We start from the raw sequence: 23,455 nt of genomic DNA on the forward strand, positions 1-23,455 counted from the left end.
TTCTAACCCGGTGAGACCTGAGTCAGACTTCTGACCTACAGAATTGCAAGATAACAAACTTCTGTCATTAAGATTGTGCTAAATTGCGATAGCAATGATAGAAAACTAATACAGTGTCCATGAAATGTATTTGTCAAAGTAAACAACTTGATGTACATAATGAAAGACAGACTTAGAAAAGCCAAAGAGTAAATTTACAAGCCAAGAGTCGAACAAACAAATTGGAACAAATAAAGAGGTGAAAGGTATACTAATAATGGTAAGAGATACAAGGTCAGAAAAAGAAATGCCAATAGCAACTTAATAAAAATCTCAAAAGGACAAGAAAAAGGAGAGGCAATAAGTGAAGACCTATTAATAATAACTGAGAAAGTCCCTAGTAATTAAAAATAATCATAGATTGAAAGGATCATAGAATGCCTAGCAAACATGTATAATAATATTTAATATTTTAATAAATATAAATAAATTTAAAAACCACACCCAGGTACCTCAGAATTGGCATCAATAGTTGAAAAGTTTACAGAAGAGGAAAAAGCAAAATAGGAATCAAATAAACATCTATCTTCTCAACAGATTACTTTTAGTAGAAAATAAAGAACAACTTTTATTTTCATGGGATAAAATAAAGATATTTGTAGTCAATACAGGACTTAAAAGCATTCTAGTAAAAATAAAAATTAACCCAAAGGGAAACAATGGGGTGTATAAATAAATATATTTTTTAAAATCTCTAAATAAATAACTACAAAAATATATACTGACTAATTACCTAGAAATAAAATCTTAAATAATCCTACAAGAGATCTGGAGCAAGAGAAGGTACCAAAAAAGCTGAAAGTATGGTAAAGTTCTTATTCTGTCTGAGGTGAAGACATTGTAAGTGATAAGCCTAAGACATTGATAGGGGAAATATGAGTATCAGAATGGCTCTTAGTGAGTATGAAAAACTAGCAGAAAATATAAAAATAGAATGTATGCTTCTCACCAGTAGAAAAACGAAAACAAAACAAACAAAAATTCTTGTCCTTTCAAATCAGTGATAGCAAAATAGAAAGGTCAGCATGGGAAAAGAAAAATAATAAGCATAGAACATAAAAAATGCACTCTCATGCTCATAAACATCATAAATAAGTCTTAATACAGTAATAAGTATTAAGTAACTATAATAAGCAGAATAATTAAACTCAATGACTAAAATAAGGAGATTATCAGATTATTTTTACCTTTCAAAAAGATACATCATTGTTGCCTATAGAAGGTGAAGGGAGAGACAGCAGAGAAGCTGAAAATGAAAAGATTTTTTAAAAGATACACAAGACAAATATGAAACAAGCAAAAACCTAAAGCACATGAGTGACAATACTGAAGTAAAAATTCTAAAATAACTCAAGGTTTTCAAATGGTAAAAGGAAAAATATTATAAGAAGGTATGAAATCATAAATGGATATGTATCAATAATATATTTTTCTTCTTTTCTATTATAATTGTATAACACATCAATGCAACAATGGATAGAAAGAAGAAAGTAGTCAAGTCTATAGTACATTATAGTTGAAGATTTTAACACATTTATGTCCAAAAATTATAGATCAGGCAGGCAAAAATCAAACATGAATAGATATTTGAACAGTCACCTCACAAAAATACAGCTTATGGTCCTTCTAGAGTAGCTATGAAATATATTTTTAAGTATGTATTAAGTGATAGAAGAAATATAAATTAATTCCAAATGATCATTATAAGACAGACTCTGTCTCAGAGTCTTAAAAATTATAGTCACAATAAAATGATGAAAAAATTACAGACAACTAATAAAAACATTGTTTTATTATTCATTTGTATGGAAATTAAAATAATTATTTTTAGATCAGCCATTAGATAAAATAGACATTGTAACGGAATTGTGAAATACTATAAATAAATAACAATGAAGGCAATATTTGATAAAGAGTAATGAAATCGATCTAAGACAAGAAAAACAGGGGGAAAAGTTGAAAGGAGACCAAAAAATAATAATACTGATTTAAAAAAAATTTTCCTGTGAAAGTCCAATAACATAGATAATTTTCTGGGAGGACTAATAAAAGATAAAAATGAACAAATTACAGGGAAAATGGGGATACATTGCTGACACAGAAGTAGAAAAGGCCATAAAATCATATGTGGAAAACTACATTCCCATCTTTTTGAAAACCTAGATGCAAAGACTGAATTTTAGACAAATGTGAAATGCACAATCGGCACAAAAAGAAATAGACTATTTGAAAAGAGCAATAATTTAAAAATAGAGTGATAAATAAAATCACTTCTCCTTTCCCACAATACAAAAAGCAGAAAAGAACAAAATAAAACATGCAAAATGTAAAAGACCCATGCCTGGATGATTTTACAAATGTTTACCATATTTTCAAGGCATAGATACATTATAAACATATAATTTACATGGACAGTGGAAAAAGACAACAAAGTTGCCCCAAACTTCCAAAAAGAAAGAAGGTACAGGAAACTTCTGCTTCCAACCAAGATGAAGGGAGAGGGTCTGGATTTAACTTACCCACCTGAAACAATGTTTCAAAAAGAATAAACTATATGAGATAATAGTTTTCACACATTGGGCACCAGGCAACAAAGGACAGTGATCCATGAGAGACAGGAAACAAATAACATAAACCCCATGATTGCCCCCAGATTATTGGAGGGAATTACTAGACTGCTATGTAAAAAGGAAGAACTCTGTTGGAGTCCCGTGATCTCCTTGAATTGAAGAGAAGGAGCTGGAGTTTGAGACACTAGACTTCACAGAAGAAAGCCCTGATAAGATAAAAGTAAATGGACAGAGAACTCCAAAGGTCAGCAGAGGGTCTCTGTGAAGTCTTCAGTTGAGCGTATATTAATAGTTCAGTGCATGTATATGAGGAAGTTACCTACTGCTGGGGAAAGAGGCAGAGGGAACAATTCTCAAAGCTCACACAAGTCCAGAAATAGCACTTATTCCCACCAGCCAGAGTGAGAGTCTTTGTAATTCACTGGGCATTTCAGCAGAGTACACAGTACCCAGAACTTGTATTGTTTCAGTAGTGGGCTAAAATTAGCCCTAGACAAAAGTTTTTCTAGCCCTAACAAAAGTTAAAAGCAAAGTCTCAAAAGGAACAAACTATTTCCAAGTAACTCAGTTGCATCCTAGAACAAAGTTTAAATATTCTTATAATAATACAAAAGCTTCCAGTACCTTATAAAGGTAAAATTCCAAATATATGGCATCAAACAAAAGTTACCAAGCATGCAAAGAAATGGGTAAATATGGGCCATCAAACATGCAGTATTATCTATTAATAGAAACTGGTTCAAAAATTACACATAACTATAGAATTAGTAAACAAAAATATTAAAACATGAAACTATATCCTACATGCTCAAGAATATAGAGGAAAGATTAAGCATGCCATGTGGAGACATAGAAGATATTAATAAAGAAAACCTAACTTGAAATTTTAGAGATGAAAAATTCAATGCCTGTGATGAAAAAATACCCTAGATGAAATTAATATTAATAGTATTGTAGACACTAAAGAAAAAAAGATTAGTGAACTTGAAGATACAGGAATAGAAACTGTCCAAGACAAAACATACAGAGAAAAAAACTGAAAAGAAAATAATCAGAGCATCAGTAAGCAGCTTAACATATGTATAATTGAAGTCCTTAAAGGAGGGAGGAATATTTGAAGAAATTATGGCCGAAATTTTTCAAAATTTGATGAAGAAAACAAACTCACTACCTAAGAATCTAAGCTAAATAAATAAATACTTTTATTTTATATATATACATATACATGTATATGTATACACACACATACATGCACACCACAATGTACGGTCCAGGGAGAAATGAAAATACACTGTAATAGGGTTGTTGTGTCATGTGTGCAGTTGTATGATATTCCCTGAAGGCAGACTGCCATTCACAGGGTTTATGTGTGCCATAAACCTAAAAGCTGCCATTAAAAAAAAAAAAATTCAAAAAGGCGGTATAGCTAACAAGATGATACAAGAGACAAAATGGCACCATAAATTATGGTCAATTAGCTCAAATAAAAACAAAGAGGACAGAGGGAACAAATAACAAACGAGAAAAACAGATAATAAAGAGCAAAATGGTAGGTTTAAGCCCAGCCATTCCAATAGTAACATTCAACGTAAATAGCCTAAAAACTCTAATGAAATGGCAAGTTGTCAGATTGGCTAAAGAATGAAGACTCATTTCATGTAGTTAAAGTTTGTTTATCTAAGATCAGTCGCTCAGTCATGTCTGACTCTTTGTGACCCCATGAATCGCAGCACGCCAGGCCTCCCTGTCCATCACCAACTCCCGGAGTTCACTCAGACTCACGTCCATCAATTCAGTGATGCCATCCAGCCATCTCATCCTCTGTCGTCCCCTTCTCCTCTTGCCCCCAATCCCTCCCAGCATCAGAGTCTTTTCCAATGAGTCAACTCTTTGCATGAGGTGGCCAAAGTACTGGAGTTTCAGCTTCAGCATCATTCCTTCCAAAGAAATCCCAGGGCTGATCTCCTTCAGAATGGACTGGTTGGATCTCCTTGCAGTCCAAGGGACTCTCAAGAGTCTTTTCCAACACCACAGTTCAAAAGCATCAATTCTTCAGCGCTCAGCCTTCTTCACAGTCCAACTCTCACATCCATACATGACCACAGGAAAAACCATAGCCTTGACTAGACGAACCTTTGTGGGCAAAGTAATGTCTCTGCTTTTGAATATGCTATCTAGGTTGGTCATAACTTTCCTTCCAAGGAGTAATCGTCTTTTAATTTCATGGATGCAGTCACCATCTGTAGTGATTTTGGAGCCCAGAAAAATAAAGTCTGACACTGTTTCCACTGTTTCCCCATCTATTTCCCATGAAGTGATGAGACCGGATACCATGATCTTCGTTTTCTGAATGTTGAGCTTTAAGCCAACTTTTTCACTCTCCTCTTTCACTTTCATCAAGAGGCTTTTGAGTTCCTCTTCACTTTCTGCCATAAGGGTGGTGTCATCTGCATATCTGAGGTTATTGATATTTCTCCCGGCAATCTTGATTCCAGCTTGTGTTTCTTCCAGCCCAGCATTTCTCATGATGTACTCTGCATGTAAGTTAAATAAACAGGGTGACAATACACAGCCTTGACGAACTCCTTTTCCTATTTGGAACCAGTCTGTTGTGCTATGTCCAGTTCTAACTGTTGCTTCCTGACCTGCATACAAATTTCTCAAGAAATTTTTTAATCTAAAGCCAGACTCTAATATGGGCTTCCCTGGTGGCTCTGACAGTAAAGAATGTGCTTGCAATGGGGGAGACCCAGGTTCAATCCCTGGGTCAAGAAAATCCCCTGGAAAAGGGAATGACAACCCAGTCTAGTATCCTTGCCTGGAGAATTCCATGGCCAGAGGAACCTGGCTGGCTACAGGCTATGGGATCGCAAAGAGTCAGACACGACTGAGCAACTGACACACACACAGACTTTAATATACACAAAAACAAAGTACTTTTGCTTGATTGTCAGGAACGCAAAGACCATGGACATAAAAGGAAGATTGTATACTTGGACACTTTATCATGAATGTTCAACATTTTGCAAAATAACATTATCCATAGCAACACTTTTCACAACATTTGAGTCGCATTTCTACATACCTAATCCATCTGCATTTGTAACTGTTATGTTCACAGTAATCCTCCAAATAGATGCAAACATCTGATTTCTCTACTTTTCTTTTATTATAGCCAATGACCAGTTATTTTCATATTAAAAACACATCATTATTTGTGGTTAACTACTTCTTTTTAGTCATCACCTTTATCACAGTTAGGATATTATATAAATGTTTCAAGATGATATGTATTGGTGGCTTATTTTCCATATGAATTTTATTTCGGGACAACAAAGATAACACTGAAGCTCAGCCATATCAAGGAGAATTTCAAAATACTAACAACACTTCAAAGGAGTTATTCCATCTATCAGAATTGGAAACCAGTGGCATAGACCCACGTCCATAAACCACAGTTTAGACAACAGAGGCCCAGAGGCCAAAAATGACTTATCTGAAGTCACACAATTAAGATCATACTCATGGCAATTATATATACTGGATTTATCAGGACAGTATGTTGCATTGTTCCTACAGCTCACTGAAAAATCTTTACAAAGCTCCTAGATTACCGATTACAACGCAAAGGATTGAAAATCTTTTGGATACCAAAGACACATGGTCACCAGTTTGAAAAAAAAAACATAGATAAGATCTTGAACAGTAGCTGAAACCAACAAAACTAAATTCAGTAGGACAGATGTTCTCCTTTCTTGGCATTAAAAAATCAGAAGGGGGCATTAGGCAGGGGAAGGAAAAGACAGAATTGGGAAAAGGCTTCCATTGATAAATAAATATTTTAACTAATATACTATTTTCTATTTAAAAGTGAACTTTTTTTGGAAACTCCAGGTGTCACAAACATATTCTGGCTAGTGAAGATAGAGAATAATAAAAAAATGTAATTATTCTTAACTGAAAGTATGCCGTACTAGGGTGAATATATCAAAAAGTCAGTACGCGGTGATAATGAGGTTTTGATCTTCACCAAAAGGGTTTTTTTCTTAAGCAGTTAAAGGAACACAAGTATAAATTATCTTTAGGGGTTCAAGCCCTCAGTGCCCAGTTTGCCAGCTGCAGCACCCAACCCTGCGACCCCAACATGGTACCAGGTCCCCAGTAGTCAAGACTGCCACCTAGTGGCAGTTTAGCACATTGACCCTCTACCATCAAGAAGGGAAATTGCCACCAGAACAGACACTTATTCTGGACCAATACATGCTTAGCTGTTCACCGTCCTTCCGTCAACACCATCATCCTTGAACTTACTGAATGTCTATTCACCATCAGCATATCTTATATACAACACTGTTTCTGACCAAGGAACTAATGTATAGTAGATGTAAGGATTTACTGGTCTTATCCTATATCTCATCCCCAGAAGCAACCAATGTTACAGCATTGTGGATGAGCCCATTGAGGACACAGTTAGAACAGCATCTTGGAGACAATTCTTGCAAGAATGAGGTACTGTCCTAAAGCAGGTGAGATATTCTTCAGCTGCTGCTGCTGCTGCTAAGTCGCTTCAGTCGTATCCGACTCTGTGTGACCCCGTAGACGGCAGACCACCAGGCTCCCCCGTCCCTGGGATTCTCCAGGCAAGAACACTGGAGTGGGTTGCCATTTCCTTCTCCAATGCATGAAAGTGAAAGGTGAAAGTGAAGTTTCTCAGTCATGTCCGACTCTTAGCGACCCCATGGACTGCAGCCTACCAGGCTCCACTGTCCATGGGATTTTCCAGGCAAGGGTACTGGAGTGGGGTGCCATTGCCTTCTCCAGCAGTCTATAAATGGTGCTCTTTCTCTCACTTCTCTCTAGACTTAGGCAGACCTAGGTGTAGAATCAAAAAGTGAACTTAGGAGTGGCCTGTCTCTGTATTTGCCTATACCCTGATCTATGCTAGACAGTATTGCTATCTAGTAGTAATAGGTCTCGTGGGAAAAGTGGTGCCACCCTGGGACATAGCAAATGGTTCCACTGCATTGTCAGCTAGCAGTCTTCCAAGGCCTAGGAAATTTTTCCTTTCTCTCTTATTTGGGTTTTAGCTGCTTACTTTGCGGGGGCGGCAGGGGGGAAGTGGGTAACTTTAGCTTTGAAAAGTCAAAGTAGGGACCAGAGGAAAGCCAACAAATCCACTCCTGCTTAAGACAGCAGGGTACTCTAGAGCTTAGGAGGAAAGATGAAAAGTCAGAATCCTTCTAGAGTTTGCAACATGGCTCAACAGAGTGGATAAGAGAGTAGAGATTCAAAGTAGAAGCTAGTCCTGGAATAAAGGGCAGGCATTAAACATGAGCTTTTCCTGTGCAGTGCCTTTCTCACTACACAGATGTGCAAATTTACGCTTAAAGAACTTGTCTAAGATCAATCAAATTCAATGCAAATGTGTCTGACTCCAAGAACCCCAGGTCTTAAGAAATAAGACGTGCTATTTCTGACTCAAGAGCTCTCTGGGAAAACAAACAGGCAAGCAAACATATTTCCCATAGACAGGCGATCAGTGCTTCAGAGAAATTTGTTCAGCTGCTGTTTTCTGCCTTTGAGGGTTGCAGGTGAGGACCAGGATGGGTTTGAGGTAACAGGGTTGCTTGAAGAATGTGGGGGGCCCACTGGAGAATGCATCTGTCAAAATTTTGCCGGAGTCAGCCTCGGTTTTGAGGACAAGGCTGAATTAAAAGCCCAGCTCCCAGGAAAGCAGGTGAGTTTCTCTCAGGAAGCTGGTATCAACTCCTTGCACTCCCCCTTGGTAACTACTCTAAGGGAACCACATGGTGAACTGGAGCTGGGGAAGCTTTGGCAGGTGTGGAAGGTGTGGCTCTGACAAGTCAGCTACGGAGTATTTGAGGTGGACATGCTAAACAAAGGGAGACCAGAGGACTAAGCAACCCAATTATGCCAGAAACCCCAGAAAACCACAAATCAGACAGAAATGACAAGCCTGCCCTTGCTTAGCCCGTGGGTGGGAAGAAAGTGATTCACATGGAAACTTGCTCCAACGTGTCTGAACCTTGCTGTGTTGGTAACTTCAAGCCAGGCACCGGCTCAGGACCGTTCCTTCTCTGAAGACGGGGCCCTAGTTGATTTAGCCCCCCCGCAAGCCATGTGTGCCCTGGGCCCAGCTCGTTGGTCTGAACTGTCACCTGCATTTCCCATCTGTACTCCTTCCTAGCTTCCTGTCGCTTCTGGTAACTATGTACTGCTCAGCGTATTTTACCTTAAGCACCTGGATTCCCAACTTCTATTCTTTAACCGTGATGACTGAACATCTCCAAACTACTACCTGGTCCTCCCAGACACACCTGCCTGATTATACAATTCATCATTACTCCTAAAGCCTGGAGGAAAGAGACCAAAGTTACACATTCGTTGTAAGCAATGCCGCCCACCCAATGAGGCAACAGGGGTCAAGCCAGAGAAGACTCTCCTACTCTGAAAACAGATCCTCTCAATGAAACCAGATAACAAATGGGAACACTCCTTAAGCAGTTGCTGGCATGTAACAAGCGCAAAAGAAATGGTGGTTCCTTTCCCCCTTATCTGTTGATGTTTAACATTTAAAAAAATTATTTAGAATATGAAAATAATTATATTGTCTAAAATGAAATTCACTTATGATCTGATCCTATGACCCCCCAGGATTGGAACTACCCAGGCTCAAATTTTTCTATGTACATCTGGAAGACAAACTCAGAAAAATGTAGCCTGATGAACAGTTCACTATGTAGCTAGACCTTTTAGACTAAAATTTGCCTGGCCTTGGCCTAAATCTAGGAAATAAATGAGTCAAAGTTATAGTTAGGCGTGCCTGGGTAGGTCCAGAAGATCCAGACAAATCATATTTTGAGATACAATGGTTAAGAATTTAATCAGGCAGCAGCTTTAAAAAAAAAAAGAAAAGAAAAGCAAGTAGGTAAATCTATACCTACTTATATCAAGAAATCTCCAAAGCATTTGGGTGTAAGAAGGAAGGTTCTAGAATGAATAGTGGAGGGTTATCTGCCATTATTCTGTCTGCTCAGCAATAGCAATAAAAATTTCCTATTTGGTTGGACTTCTCTACATTAGAGGGGTAATTGGGGAGTAAGGCTCTATCTTCTGCTGGAAAGCTCAGGGGGTGGTGGTGGTTTAGTCGCTAAGTCCTGTCCAACTCTTGCCACCCCATAGACTGTAGCCCGCCAGGCTCCTCTGTCCATGGGATTCTCCAGGCCAAAATACTGGTGTGGGTTGCCATTTCCTTCTCCAGAGGATCTTCCCGACCCAGGAATTGAAACTGCGTCTCCTGCATTGCAGGCGGATAAGCCTGGGAAGCTCAGAGGGGCAGGCATGCCTTCTCCCCAACCCCGGCACTAGGAAATGAGTCAGGTCTGACCAACAGGAAGTTCCCGCCTGATTCCTTTAATCTCAAGGGAGAAATGGAACGGTGGAGGTGGGTAGAGGTCTCCTCTTAGGGGACTGTGGTCACATCTCGCCAGCTGATCTCCCCTTCTGCTCTCACTCCCTCCATCCTCAGATCTCTTGTCACTATAGCCGGTGTGATCCACGGAGAAGGCAAACCCAGCTGCCACCCTGCACAGAGCCCAGGAGGCTCACCTGCACGCACGGCATGCAGCCAGGCTCCTAACACGCGCTCTGCTCCACGACTGGCTCTCTGTCCAAGCCCCAGCCCCCACGCCCACCACTGCCCAGCCCCCCTGCTCTCTGTCCAAGTCCAAGCCCCAACCCCCGCACCTGCCACTGCCCAGCCGCCCTGCACATTAGGCCCCACCGTTGCTGAGCCCTCTTGGGTTTCTTTTTTTTTTTTTTTGTCTCTGCTTTTTATAATTTTTTTTTTAACTTTTTTTTTCTTTTAATTTTATTTTATTTTTAAACTTTACCCTCTTGGGTTTCTCAGGCTGTCCCGGTCACTCCCCTTCCCAGGCTTTTGCGTGACCAACTCCTTCTGTTCTCAGCTCACAGCCGCTTCTCCAGGAAACCTCCTGTAACCGTCACTAATGCCTCCCTGTACCTGGCCTTCCTGTTTTCTGTATATATGCCTCTGTCTTCTCCCACAGTCCTCTCTGCAGTCTTCTGTTTGGGCATTAATCACATTTAAATTATGTGCAGTGTTGGTGTTTGTTTCCCCAGTGAGCAACTTGCAGACAGGAACCATGTCCTATTCATCTCGGCGTCTAAAACGAAGGCTTTGCATGAGTGACTGACAAGCAAAGGACTTGAGTTTTGTTGTTTGTTTGGTTTTGGTGTGGTTTTTTGTTTGTTTGTTTTTTTGTTTTTGCTTTGTCTCTACAGTGAGTTTGCTCTCCCATCCCCTGAAATAATTATTTTATCCCTTCTTCACACCTCTTGTCATCCTGACAGATTCACCCAGCTCTTCACTTCCAAAGACTCTCACCTCTCCCTTCCTAAGGAAACCCACCAGAAGCCCATCAGGAGGCAATGCCTGCCCCGCGCTCCCCACTGAGCCCCCTCGCCTGTCTGCATCTCCACCCATGGTCTCCCAGCTGTGTCCTATTACAATCGCTCCAGCCTGGAAAAGCCTGGCTCAGCACCATGAATTCTGGATCCCTCTCCTTCTCACCTTGCTGGGCCCTAACCACATCAGAACTGCCTCTCACTCCTGCAAGTATCTTCAACCTGCTTTCCACCAGCCTCCCAAAAGGCTCTGTTCTCTCCAATCTTATAAAGAAAGAACCGACATTAAAACCAGAAAGCTTCCCTTGAGCCATAGGTGCCCCTACTTCTGTCCTTTCCCTGACAGCCCAGGCCCTCCAAAGCACTGTCTGCATGTCCTGTCTCCAGTCCTCACGTTGACTTTATTCTGCAATTTACTCCAACCTGGCAGCGGCCTCCTGTGCGCTCTGATTTCCGCTACTGTTGGGTTCACTGAAGTTCACATTACAAGTACAATCTTACTAGCTTTCTCAGCAGCCACATCCTGCTTTTGGAGAGACTGTCTTCCTGTGGCTTCTGTGACTTCACACCGTACTTTCCCTGCTTTCCTTCTGCCTTCCTGGGTCTGCATTGCTGACTCCTGTCTTCCATCTGAACATGAGTGCAATTAATCAGGGCTGGGACCTGGGCCCTCCTCACTCATCATTTTCTCCCTTGGTGATCTCAAACATCCCACCACCCTTTTTGTGCCAGAGACTCTCAAAGACGCATCTCCAGCCAAAGCCTCTCTGCTGAGCTTCAGACGGGACCATCCGCTGCCTACCTGCTGTCTGCTATCAACTGCTCTGTCACCCGAGCATCTCAAACGTTATTGCATCCAAAGCTGAAGTCTTGATCCTCCCAGCCCTGACCCTTCAATCAGTTCCTCCTCCAGCTTTTTCCATTTCAGTGAATGGCCCTTTCATCCAGGCACTGGCTCCTGCCAGAAATGTGGGTGTCATCTTGGCCCTTTTCTTTCCCTCCGTGTTTAAATCCAACCAGTGACTCAATCCTGCAGCCTCTGCTCCCAGTATAGACCTCCCGCCCACCCACCTGCCCCGCCGCTGCACTAGTCCTGCATGAGGCCATCCGCTCTCCTGTAGGCCTGGATCCCTGGAAACTCTATCTGGTCTTCCTTCTCTGCAGGCTCCAGAAAGGTTCTTTTACTAACAAATTGCAGCTGAACATTCTCCCATTCCCCCATGACCCCCCGCCGCCCCTGCTTAAAACAATCTAATCACTTTCTATTGCTCTTGAGATAAAAATTTAAAACGCTTAACAAGCCCCATGAGATGTTACATGACCTGGCCCCTGCCTCACTCACCAGCCAAAACACATGTCATCCACACCTCTGTTCACGACGCCCCAGCCACAGTGGCCTTTTTCCCTTTCTTGAAAATTACCATGAACATGTCCATTCCTGCCACTGGCACGTCTTAACATGCATGCATGCTAAGTCACTCTTTGCAACCCCATGGACTGTAGCCCTCCAGGCTCCTCTGTCTGTGGGATTCTCCAGGCCTGGAATACTGGAGATGGGTTGCCATCCCCTCCTCTAGGGGATCTTCCCAACCCAGGGATCGAACCTGCATCTCTTATGTCTCTTGCATTGGCAGGTAGGTTCTTTACCACTAGCACCACCTGGGAAGCCCATGTGTCTTAACATGACAATCCTCTATCCTTCTATCCTTCCCATATCTAGCCTCTATGCATCATTCAGGACCAGCGTTAATGCGTTCTCACCAGAAGGAGACTTCCCTCCTTTCCGCAAGTTAGATTTGATCTCAATTTTTCCTTCATGTAAGTTCCATAGTTTACCGCTATTTATTTATTTGTGTGATTACCCGTTGAACAACCTTAAGCTTCGTGAGAACAGGAATGAATGCGACAGCATACAAAAACCCACAAATTGTTTTCACTTGTTTGAAATTTCAGAATAGGAAAGTCCCTAGTGACAGAAAGCAGCTGAGTGGTTGTCAGGGGCTAGAGAAATCGGTAATGGGGAATGACTGCTAATAAGCTTTCTTTGGGGTAATAGAAGTGTTCTGAAATTAACTAGTGGTGATGGTTGTGCAACTCTATAATATAATAAATACCAGTGAGATGTCCGTGTTAAACAAGTGTGAATTGTATCTCAAAAAAGTTTCTTAAAAAAATAAAAAGAAGGGGACATATGTATACCTATGGTTGGTTCATGTGGATGTACAGGAGAAACCAACACAATATTGTAAAGCAATTATCCTCCAATTAAAAATAAATAAATTTTTAAAAATATAAAAAGAATACACTGCCTCTGTGTTGTCCTCAAAAACTGCAGTAAAGGTATTACATAAGCGCAAAGCAAACTATGCTAAGTGTTTGCAGAGAGGACACCGCCAAACCTCCGCAGGCTGCTCTGACCGAGGCTGAATCAGAGTTATCTGGATTGCTGATGCCAGCAGCGATTTCTGACTTGATTTGACCGGGCCTCTAAGTTTGACTCAGAGACAAGTCTTCATTGTGGGGAGAAGGAAAAACAGATGCAAGTCAGGGAAGAGTCTTCTCACTTCCTCCAATCATCCCCTGGTCACCCCACAAATCCAGAAACAGCCTGCCCTCAGACAGATAGACACCCCCCTGCACACACACAGCCCAGTAAAGCACTAGCTCAGGACAAAGACACACAGCCCTGCGCGCTGCCTCCAACTCCTGTTTTTACCCCAAAGTGAAGACTTCCAATACATCAGGAGAAGCCTGGAGATGGATATCAAACAGCCAGTAATCAAAAAGACTGTACCTCAAATCAGTCTCGATGGCTTGTCGAAAAATTGTATATGGTCTTTTCCCTTCATTCCCAAAGCATATGTCATTCTAGCCTTTTCCATGCAAACATTTATTTTAATATACCATCTAGTCAAGGCTATGGTTTTTCCAGTGGTCATGTATGGATGTGAGAGTTGGACTATAAAGAAAGCTGAGCGCCGAAGAATTGACGCTTTTGAACTGTGGTGTTGGAGAAGACTCTTGAGAGTCCCTTAGACTGCAAGGAGATCCAACCAGTCCATCCTAAAGGAGGTCAGTCCTGGGTGTTCATTGGAAGGACTGATGTTGAAGCTGAAACTCCAGTACTTTGGCCACCTGATGCAAAGAGCTGACTCATTGGAAAAGACCCTGATTTGGGGAAAGACTGAGGGCAGGAGAAGAAGGGGACGACAGAGGATGAGATGGTTGGATGGCATCACCGACTCAATGGACATGGGTTTGGGTGGACTCCAGGAGTTGGTGATGGACAGGGAGGCCTGGCGTGCTGCAGTTTATGGGGTCATGAAGAGTCGGACATGACTGAGCGACTGAATTGAACTGAACTGAACTGAATCAATGTTTGTAATTTAGCACTTATAACATTATTGTATAAAGTACTTAACTTAGTATTACCTACTTTCTTAAGCAATTATATAAGTTTATGGCATTCCATCAAATAGATACATAACACTTATCTTAACTAATCCCTCATGATAAGACATTTCAGTGGCTCCAAGTCTTTTGTTATTATGAAAATACAGCCAGAAACACATTTGTAGATAAAGCCGTTTCCAGACTTAGCTTTATTTCACTGAGACAGATTCCCCAAAGTGAAATTTCTACTCTAATGTCTTTCTGTTTTGTTTTGTTTTTTTAAGTCCCCTGGAAAAGATACATTACTTTGTTATGTTGGGTTGAGTCCTTTGATTAGATTTTACAACTGCTTGCTTCTCAAAATGCAAAGGCAAAACTCAAAGCAATGGAAGCAATACTCTCACTCTCTTGATACATTTAATACAACTAAGGGACATAGAGGAAAAACACCTTTTTGACACTGATGTTGCACCTGCTATGTGCCAAGCACAGATCTAACTGCTTTGGAAATATTAACTCATGTAATCATTTCAAAAACTCTAAGAAGTGATCACTGTCGTGATCCCTGTTTTGCCAGTGAGGACCCCATGCTAAAGGCGCACAGGTGATAAGTGACGGAGCCACAGTCAAGGACACTGACCGTCTGGTTCCACAGCCTGGGTTCTCAACCACTATGCTGAACCCAGATTTGAGTGACAAGACCTGGGTGGGGTTCCAGCTCTACCACTCACTGGCCTACGGACAGGTCAGTAAATCACTTCTACCAGTTTTATCATCTCGCTTATTCAAACGTGCACACTTTATGTGAACGCACACATGTTACTAGATCATGCATTCTTACTGCAGTCTTTTTCCCTCCTTTTTAGCTTAGTTTTATCCTTCCCCTCCTCCATCCCCTCCACCCTCACAGGCACTCACCCCCATCTCCGTAGCCCATGTTAACCACCTAGTACTTTCACGGTATTCTGCATACTCGCACAGTCATGCACATGCACGTATACCACACACACACTCACTTTGTACGGATTATCATTGTTTACCAGATCGTCTCAGTCAGGACTCAATGAAGAAAACAGAAACTGCTCTAATATAGTTCACAGAGAGAGAGAGATTTGAATGCAGGATACTGGTCACACTGTGATGGGAGAGCTAAGAACCCGTGCACAGAAAGGTGAGGCAGCCCGCAGGTTGGCAAGAGCAGGGAATCGCTACCAGCCCTGGGCTGTAGGTGCAAAGGAGGGAGGCAGCGTCATCCGTTCCAACAGCTATGGGAAGCTGACACCGGAGCGAAGCTGTCCAGTGAGGCTGGAGTCGTGGAGGGGAGACACTGATACCCCCAAGATGCTGCCCACAGTGAATGCCCAGGCTCTGCTCTTGTCTACACCCCACGAACCTCCACCATGACTCCCACTGGCTAAACTCAACTGGAAGCTAGCGGACAGGAGCCTGGAAACCACCATCTTCGAGTCTCTGTCACTTGGTAGTACAGAAGAGAGCAGGGTAAGAGTGAAGCAGGGCTCAGGCAGCAAACCTCCAGGTAACCAGGATAATGCTATGCACCCCTTCCCATTCCTGCTTTTCTCAACCAAAGTCACCTCGGGGAAATCCCTCCAAATCAACAGGCATAGCACTGATACATTCTTCTTATGGTTGATTGCTTATTTATGGGACTATTCTGCCCTTAGTGAGTATTCATTTTCTCACATTCTTAAAGGGGACTGGCATCATTTTTCTTACAATTATCCTGAGCATCATTTACGTGAATGGACATGAAGCTCCTTTGTAAATGAGAAACCTGAATAGTAGAATATAAGTTCTATTAGAAATAGTACATCACGGTAAGACGACATTGATTCAGATTGTTAAAAGCCTGATGAAAACACAGACAGGTGGGAAGTTACACTCTAACCAGAGTGCACTGATACTCTGGGCACCAGGGAAATGCCTACTGACTGGGGCTTTGCCCATTCTAAGACTGCCTTCTGACTTTTCATCTCACCCTGCTTCCCAAGGCACTGGTTTTCCACTTAGAATAAACAGCAAACAATACTGAATTCGTACCGTAAAGCTATACCGTTTATAGAACTTCCCATGATGATGGAAACTTTCTCTGTCTACTCTGTTGAATACGGTAGCCACTAACCACAGTAGCGTGGCTATGAGCACTTGAAATGCACATAGTAGGGCTGAGGAACTGTGTTTTCAATTTCATTCCATTCTAATTCATTTCCATTTAAATTGCCCCATGTGACAAGTGGCTACTGTGTGCAACAGTGCAGTTTTAGGACCTCTCCATCATTCTCTCACCAGAGTAATGTTTGTGACCCTTGATAACCAACTGAAGCTTTTTCACGATACATGTACTTACCCCCACTCATGATTTACTGAATCAGGACTGCTGATGCTTGGACCACAATGGTCTGTGACGTTCCTCACGGCCCTAAATTCTCTATGGGAAGAAGAGATGACGAGAAGGGGTCTGCGTTGTGTTACTCGTAAGTTTAATATGTTAGCTCACCTACTCATGAGCGGAGATTAAAATTTTTCAAAGTTGTTTCTTGCCTCTTCTGATCACCCAGCTGAGAATAACATTCTGCAGCAAAAGAAAGGAGGCGTAGGTTTTAATAGAGCAGAAAGCATTCAAGAAAGTCCCAACAATTTGTCAGTGCCCATGCTTCTGGGGGCTTTGTGTTGGGGCATTTCTGGGCAACCCAGGGTGAGCATGGTAGAATTAGAAAGAGAAGCCCACTGCCAATGACTTTGACCCAGGGTCACCCTGGCTGTTCGGGGGGTAATACCAGGAGATCTGGAACTCGATGGACCCACAGTATAAAAGGGGAAGGGAGAGCATGCCAAGGTGGATTCGTGGCTAATGAGGCAGTCAGCTGCTCTAATTGTACGGGGGGATGGACAACAGTGCTGCTGAAAGATAAATGATGAGGTAAAGCACTTATGAAGGAAAAACACCAGGGTGAAGGTGAGGTGTTAATTTTCAAGGCAACAGACGTCGAGTCCTGTCACATAATTCCATTTCATATTAAACTTATTATGGGTGATAATGTAATAATGTCAATGACACCTCTATTCCTCAACAGCAAGGAAATTGGTGGTGAGCTAAAAACTTCCCAACCCTGGAGTTTCACTTGAGGGGATAAAACTGGAATGGGGAAGATATGAAAAATTCAGAGTGAGTGCTTCTAATGCTGTCGTGAGCACAGTTGTTCCGCGTTGCTAAGAAAGCATTCGCCTGCCCTCCGCTGCTCGGGATTCTGCCAGCAGCAAGTTGGGGGAACTTCCTGTACTTTGTAACAATATCTTTAATGAGTGCCAGGGTGGATCCACGGAGTCTTAGATACTCTGCCTTTCCCCATTCCCCTTGGAGAAAGGGTACAACCTAATATACAAATTAGGATTGACAGGAACTAAAGTGAAAAGCTCGAATTTAAAATATGAGGTGAGGGATTTACAACCGATGGGTTAAAGCTTCCTAATTCGCCTCTTTTATTGAATCATAAACCTCATTTCCCCAAGTCCCAAACCGGAAACCTTGAATGTGTCTCTATTGTCTCTAAAATGAGCCTCTCCTCCTTTGCCTGACATCAAAGCCTTTGGAAAATAGCTCCAACCTCCCTTCCTGTCTAGAAAGTCACTCACTTGTTCCCCCTTTGTGAGCCTTCACAGAATAATAAATGGGGAAACACATAGCTACATAGCAATGACAAGTTAACTTTCATGAACAGCCTCCTTATCTGTAAAATGGATGAAGAGCACCAGGGACATAATGGAGTTATTGTGAACATTCAGTAAACCACCTGGCATCGTGCCTGGCTTATGAAATGCAGGTCCCCTTACTCACAAGTCTGCCTTGTCTTCTCATCATTTCTAAAATCCACCTAGTAATTTCCTTCTTTCCTTTAACTCACCCCTCTGCCCGCCTCCCCAGCCATCACCTCCATGCTCCTGCTAGAATCAACACCATCTCCATTTCCTAGTTCTTCCCTTAGCTAATTCCACTCGCTCTGTAAGGTCCCATGCCCACTTCTGTGAAATCACATTCAGTTTCTGCCTCAGGAGCAGGGCTTAAGGCAACCTTAAACAGCCTCTCCAAGTCTAACATTCCATTGCAAAGAATACATAAATTCTTCTTTGAACATAGGATACATTGAAACTTTAAACTCTCAAAAAAAATTAAAGATGATTTTTCCACTTGGTGGGTAATGGGGAGAAAATGAAAATAGTATTTAAAAATCCATATTACTGTAAATGGCCATTATTTTAAATTCTTGTGTAACTTGGGGCTTATTTCATGACAGATACCAGGCTCTATCATGTATGGAATTTTAAGTTTTCCTACAAAGCCAGTGACATCACCCAGTTTCAGGATGATCAGAAAGCTGAGACTCAAGGCCATTCACCAAGGAAGTAGATAACATGAGATCTAGATCATGGATGATGACCATGATCTTGTATAGAGTTCTGGAATCACTCTCCACTATGCTTCACTTCCACAAACCACCCATTTATCAAGTGCTGTTGTTGCATACAAAACCTTGGGTTCGCTATTGGGAAAGATGGGCACTTATGTGTGTGTATGTGTGCATGTGTGTGTATATATGTGTGCATGTGTCGGCGGGGGGTGGGTATGCTCAGTCAAGCAGTCATGCCCAACTCTTTGCAACTCGCCTGCCAGGCTCCTCTGTCCATGGGATTTCCCAAGCAAGAATACTGGAGTGGGAGGCCATTCCCTTCTCCAGGAGATCTTCCTGACTCGGGGATAGAACTTGCATTTCCTGCATCTCTTGCATTGCAGAAGACCTGGGTTTTGTCCCAGGGTTGGGAAGATCCCCTGGAGAAGAGAATGGCTACCCACTCCAGTATTCTTGCCTGGAGAATCCCATGACCAGTGGAGCCTGGCGGGCTATGGTCCACAGCATCACAAATAGTTGGATATGACTAAAGCAGCTTAGCACACATGCATGCACATATATGTATATATATTTGTATATTTCCTCCTCTTAAGTAGTTTAAGTATCAAAAAAGAAAAATAAAACACAGATATAAATAGAATATAGGGGAAAGTCACAGGATGTATCAGACTGGTATAGTATTTGAAGGAATTCAAGGATGTGAGGATCACTTTCAACTAAGTGATCAAAGAGCTGTGTCCAGTGATCTAGCTTTCCAAAACTGCATCTATCTTGCTCTAGAAAAAAAGAGTAAAACTAAAAATTCTACAACTCTTCAAAAAAAAACCCTCAGAAACCCATTTTTTATATGTAACTCCCTCATGTTCACCCTTTGGAAATCTTAAAATCTCCTCCCCAGCCATAATTCTTCTGTGGTTTCTCATTGGAACCATGCTTAAGATAGAATATTAAATCAAAGCAATAAATTTGGAATATGTGACATCAGATTGAGATGTAAAAGCTAACAATTCATCTTAAAATGACTACTATATTCAAGGGAAGATCAAGTCTTTTTCTTCAAGTGAACTACAAAAATTCCTATTCACTTTGAAAATTATTTTTTTATCTTCTTTCTTGGCACCTGGAAACTAAGAGAGTAATAATTTCCCACAGAATCCATGGATTAATTATCCTTCTTTTGGAAGTTTGAATTCCATCTTTCAGAATCCACTGTGACTTGTCAGAGTTTTCTGTGTGAGCCCAACCTATGGAGCTGGCTACCTATATCCATACGAGAACCTTGTCCCTTTACAGTCACAGCCTCTGTACAAAAGTTGCCTCCGTAGATCAGAACTGTCTGTTACAGTTAACAGATACAGTAGATTTATTCTTCACTCTGTTACCAAATCCATCCTTAGAGTGATCCACAGCAAAACATTTTGGGAGGTGGGTCTACCGGACAGTTTCATTGATTTTGGAAAAGAATAAAAAAACAATAAAACAGTAAAAAGTAAGAATGAGTTTTACTTACTGAGTGCTCTTGGATCCCACATCTAAGAACTTTACATGCTTTATATTATTTCATAAGGTTTTACATTACTTAACGATGTTTTATATGACATAATCTTCATAATCAACCACGACTGAAGTGACTTAGCTCGCATGCACACATAAGCAACCACATGATATCAGTAATATTATTTTACTCAATTGTGCAAATAATGTTGAGACCAAGCTCTCCCAGAGGTTAAGGGCAGAGTTAGGACTTGACCCTGGAGCCCAGAGCCAATGTTAAAACATGAGTGGAGAAGCTTTATCTGCTCAATAGTGTCAAACCAAAAAAAATGTTTCCTTGCCTACCTCCCCACTCACCACTTCAGCCTCAGCTGCAGAAACAATTTCATAAACCTTTCTGTCCCCCTGTGCAGGGCGTGGGGGTGGAGTGGGGAAGATGAGGAGTAACTGCTGACCTAGGTGAGGATGATTCTTAGAAAGCCAGGGACTTCCTGCATATGAGGTATAGAGGAGACAGACAGCTAAACAGAGGGAGGGAGAGAGAGAGAGCACATTAACAGCAGTTCCTATCACTTGTGGGTCCCCCACGTCTGTCTGTTTGTCTGACAGACTCATCAACAGTAGTGGACACTTGGCTATAATTTCGAGGCATCCTTAGATTCTTAGCTCTTTTCTGGATCTTCTCTACTTCCTGAGCCAATTCAAAGCAGAAACATAAGAGCCAAAAAATCTGAGGGTGCCTAAAAATTATAGCCAAGTGTCCACTACCATTAATGAGAGAGTTGGACAGACAGACACACGTGGGTGGGAATGGAAGAGACGGTGGGGTAAGAGCCACGTTTGTTTCCACTTTCTCCTGGGTTTTCTGCTGCTCCAGCTTCATGTGTGAGCACACGTGTTCATGTGCTGGCTCTTTCACACCCATGTTGCTTTCTCATCTCCTTCTTGTGCTCAGATGGTCTCTCTTTCTCCCCTGCAACAGGCTGTCAATGCCTCCTAATTCAGACACTTATTAAGTGCCTGTTACTGCGGAAGATAAATGTAAGGGACCAATTCCTGTAAGTTCCTGTAGAACTTACAGCCTAGTGATAAAGGTCTAATAAACAGAACACAGAGTAGTCATGTTATATGTTGCAAGTGGTAGAAACCCCTCTCAACATGGCCTAAATCTGGACTTCTGATGCTCAGAATTATGAGATAATAAACTTATATTCCTTTAAGCTGCTGAATCTGTCGTCACTCATTATGGGAACAATAGGAAACTTCTATGCGTGCACCCAGCCAGCTCTGGAGAGAAAAAAAAAGGCAATTCCACCAAGTCTACAAATTCTCTGAGGAATTGGGAGAACTTAAGGGGCAACTAAACCTTTAGCCACAATGGTAACTCTAGCTCCCATCAGTGGTGGGGCCTCCCTGCTGCTGCTGCTGCTGCTGCTAAGTTGCTTCAGTCGTGTCCGACTCTGTGCGACCCCATAGATGGCAACCCACCAGGCTCCCTCGTCCCTGGGATTCTCCAGGCAAGAATACTGAGTGGGTTGCCATTTCCTTCTCCAATGCATGAAAGTGAAAAGGGAAAGTGAAGTTGCTCAGTCGTGTCCAACCCTCAGCGACCCCATGGACTGCAGCCCACCAGGCTCCTCCATCCATGGGATTTTCCAGGCAAAAATACTGGAGTGGGTTGCCATTGCCTTCTCCCAGACCTGATCTAAATTGGCTCCAGAAGGACTGAAGTTCCAGAAAGGCAGGACCTTAACAGAGCATGGTGGTGCTTGGAGATTTCAGCCAGGTGTCCATTGCTTTTAGTTAAATCAGGGATTGGCAAACTATAGGCCAAATCCAGCCCACTATCTATGTCCTAAGAGCTAAGTATGGTTTAACATTTTTAAATAGTTTAAAGCAAATGATGAATATTTTAAAACACATGAAAATGACATGAAATTCACATTTCCATCCCCATAAGTAAAGTTTTATGAGAACACATCCACTCTCATTCATATATATTTTTTCTATGGCTGCCTTTGTGGGACAATACAGCTTGCAAAACCTAAAGTATTTGTTATCCAGCCCTTCAAGGAAAAAGTCTGACAACCATACACTTGTTGCTGTTGTTTAGCCTCTAAGTCATGTCTGACCTCGCAACCCCATGGACTATACCCTGCCAGTCTCCTCTGTCCATGAGATTTTCCAGGCAAGAATACTGGAGTGGGTTGCCATTTCCTTCTTCAGGGGATCTTCTTGACACAGGGATTGAACCCACATCTCCTGCCTTGTAGGCAGATTATTTACTGCTGAGCCACCAGGGAAGCCCAACCCTATACTGCTGCTGCTGCTGCTAAGTCGCATCAGTCGTGTCCGACTCTGTGCGACCCCATAGACAGCAGCCCAACAGGGATAGCTCCTCTGTCCCTGGGATTCTCCAGGCTGGAGAATCCTGGAGTGGGTTACTGGAGAATACTGGAGTGGGTTGCCATTTCCTTCTCCAATGCATGAAAGTGAAAAGTGAAAGTGAATTCGCTCAGTCGTGTCCGACTCTTAGCAACCCCATGGACTGCAGCCTACCAAGCTCCTCCGTCCATGGGATTTTCCAGGCAAGAGTACTGGAGTGGGGTGCCATTGCCTTCTCTGAACCCTATACTAAAGAATGCTAAAATGTAAGTATCCCCGAGAACCTTAACACACCTGAGCATGCATTCATTTTGTTTACTGTCATGGAAGGAGGTAACAGGTTCAGGAATGTCTAGTTCGCAAGCAGGGTGAGGGCTCTGAAGAATACAGAGACAGATGGCCAGGGTCTGGCTCTCCTGACTCCATGGTTGTGTCCAGGGGAGATTCAGAGAGAGACCCACGTGAAGAGCTGTCCCTTCAGCCCCTGCCATGAGTCTCCAGAGCTATGCATGAAGACCAGGCAGAGTGAACCTTCCCTTTTGGGTGGGCAGGTAGGTCCTTCTAACTCATTTCCCCCTGTGCTGAACTAAGCAGAGAGTGATGAGGGAGTCTGGCTTTGCAGGGCTCGGGTCTGCAAAGATAGACCATAAGCAGAGGGGTGAGAACGGCACAACTGAGAGAAACCAGAGTAGAAGGTAG

General features: G+C 42.2%; 1 long non-coding RNA gene across 3 annotated transcripts in view; it reads right to left on the bottom strand.

Annotated features, from left to right (window-relative positions):
• Window positions 1–23,455, bottom strand: part of LOC102403707 — a 58,052-nt gene that overhangs the window by 25,528 nt on the left and 9,069 nt on the right. For 2 of the 3 annotated variants that reach the window (XR_006547604.1, XR_006547603.1), the window contains exon 3: window positions 16,969–17,043. The exons of the other annotated variant lie outside the window; for it this stretch is intronic. This is a non-coding gene — a long non-coding RNA (uncharacterized LOC102403707). The remainder of the gene's footprint in view (window positions 1–16,968; window positions 17,044–23,455) is intronic. 3 annotated transcript variants of the gene reach the window in all.

The sequence above is a fragment of the Bubalus bubalis genome, chromosome 22 (assembly GCF_019923935.1).
Source record: "Bubalus bubalis isolate 160015118507 breed Murrah chromosome 22, NDDB_SH_1, whole genome shotgun sequence".
NCBI classification, from domain to species: Eukaryota; Metazoa; Chordata; class Mammalia; order Artiodactyla; family Bovidae; genus Bubalus; species Bubalus bubalis.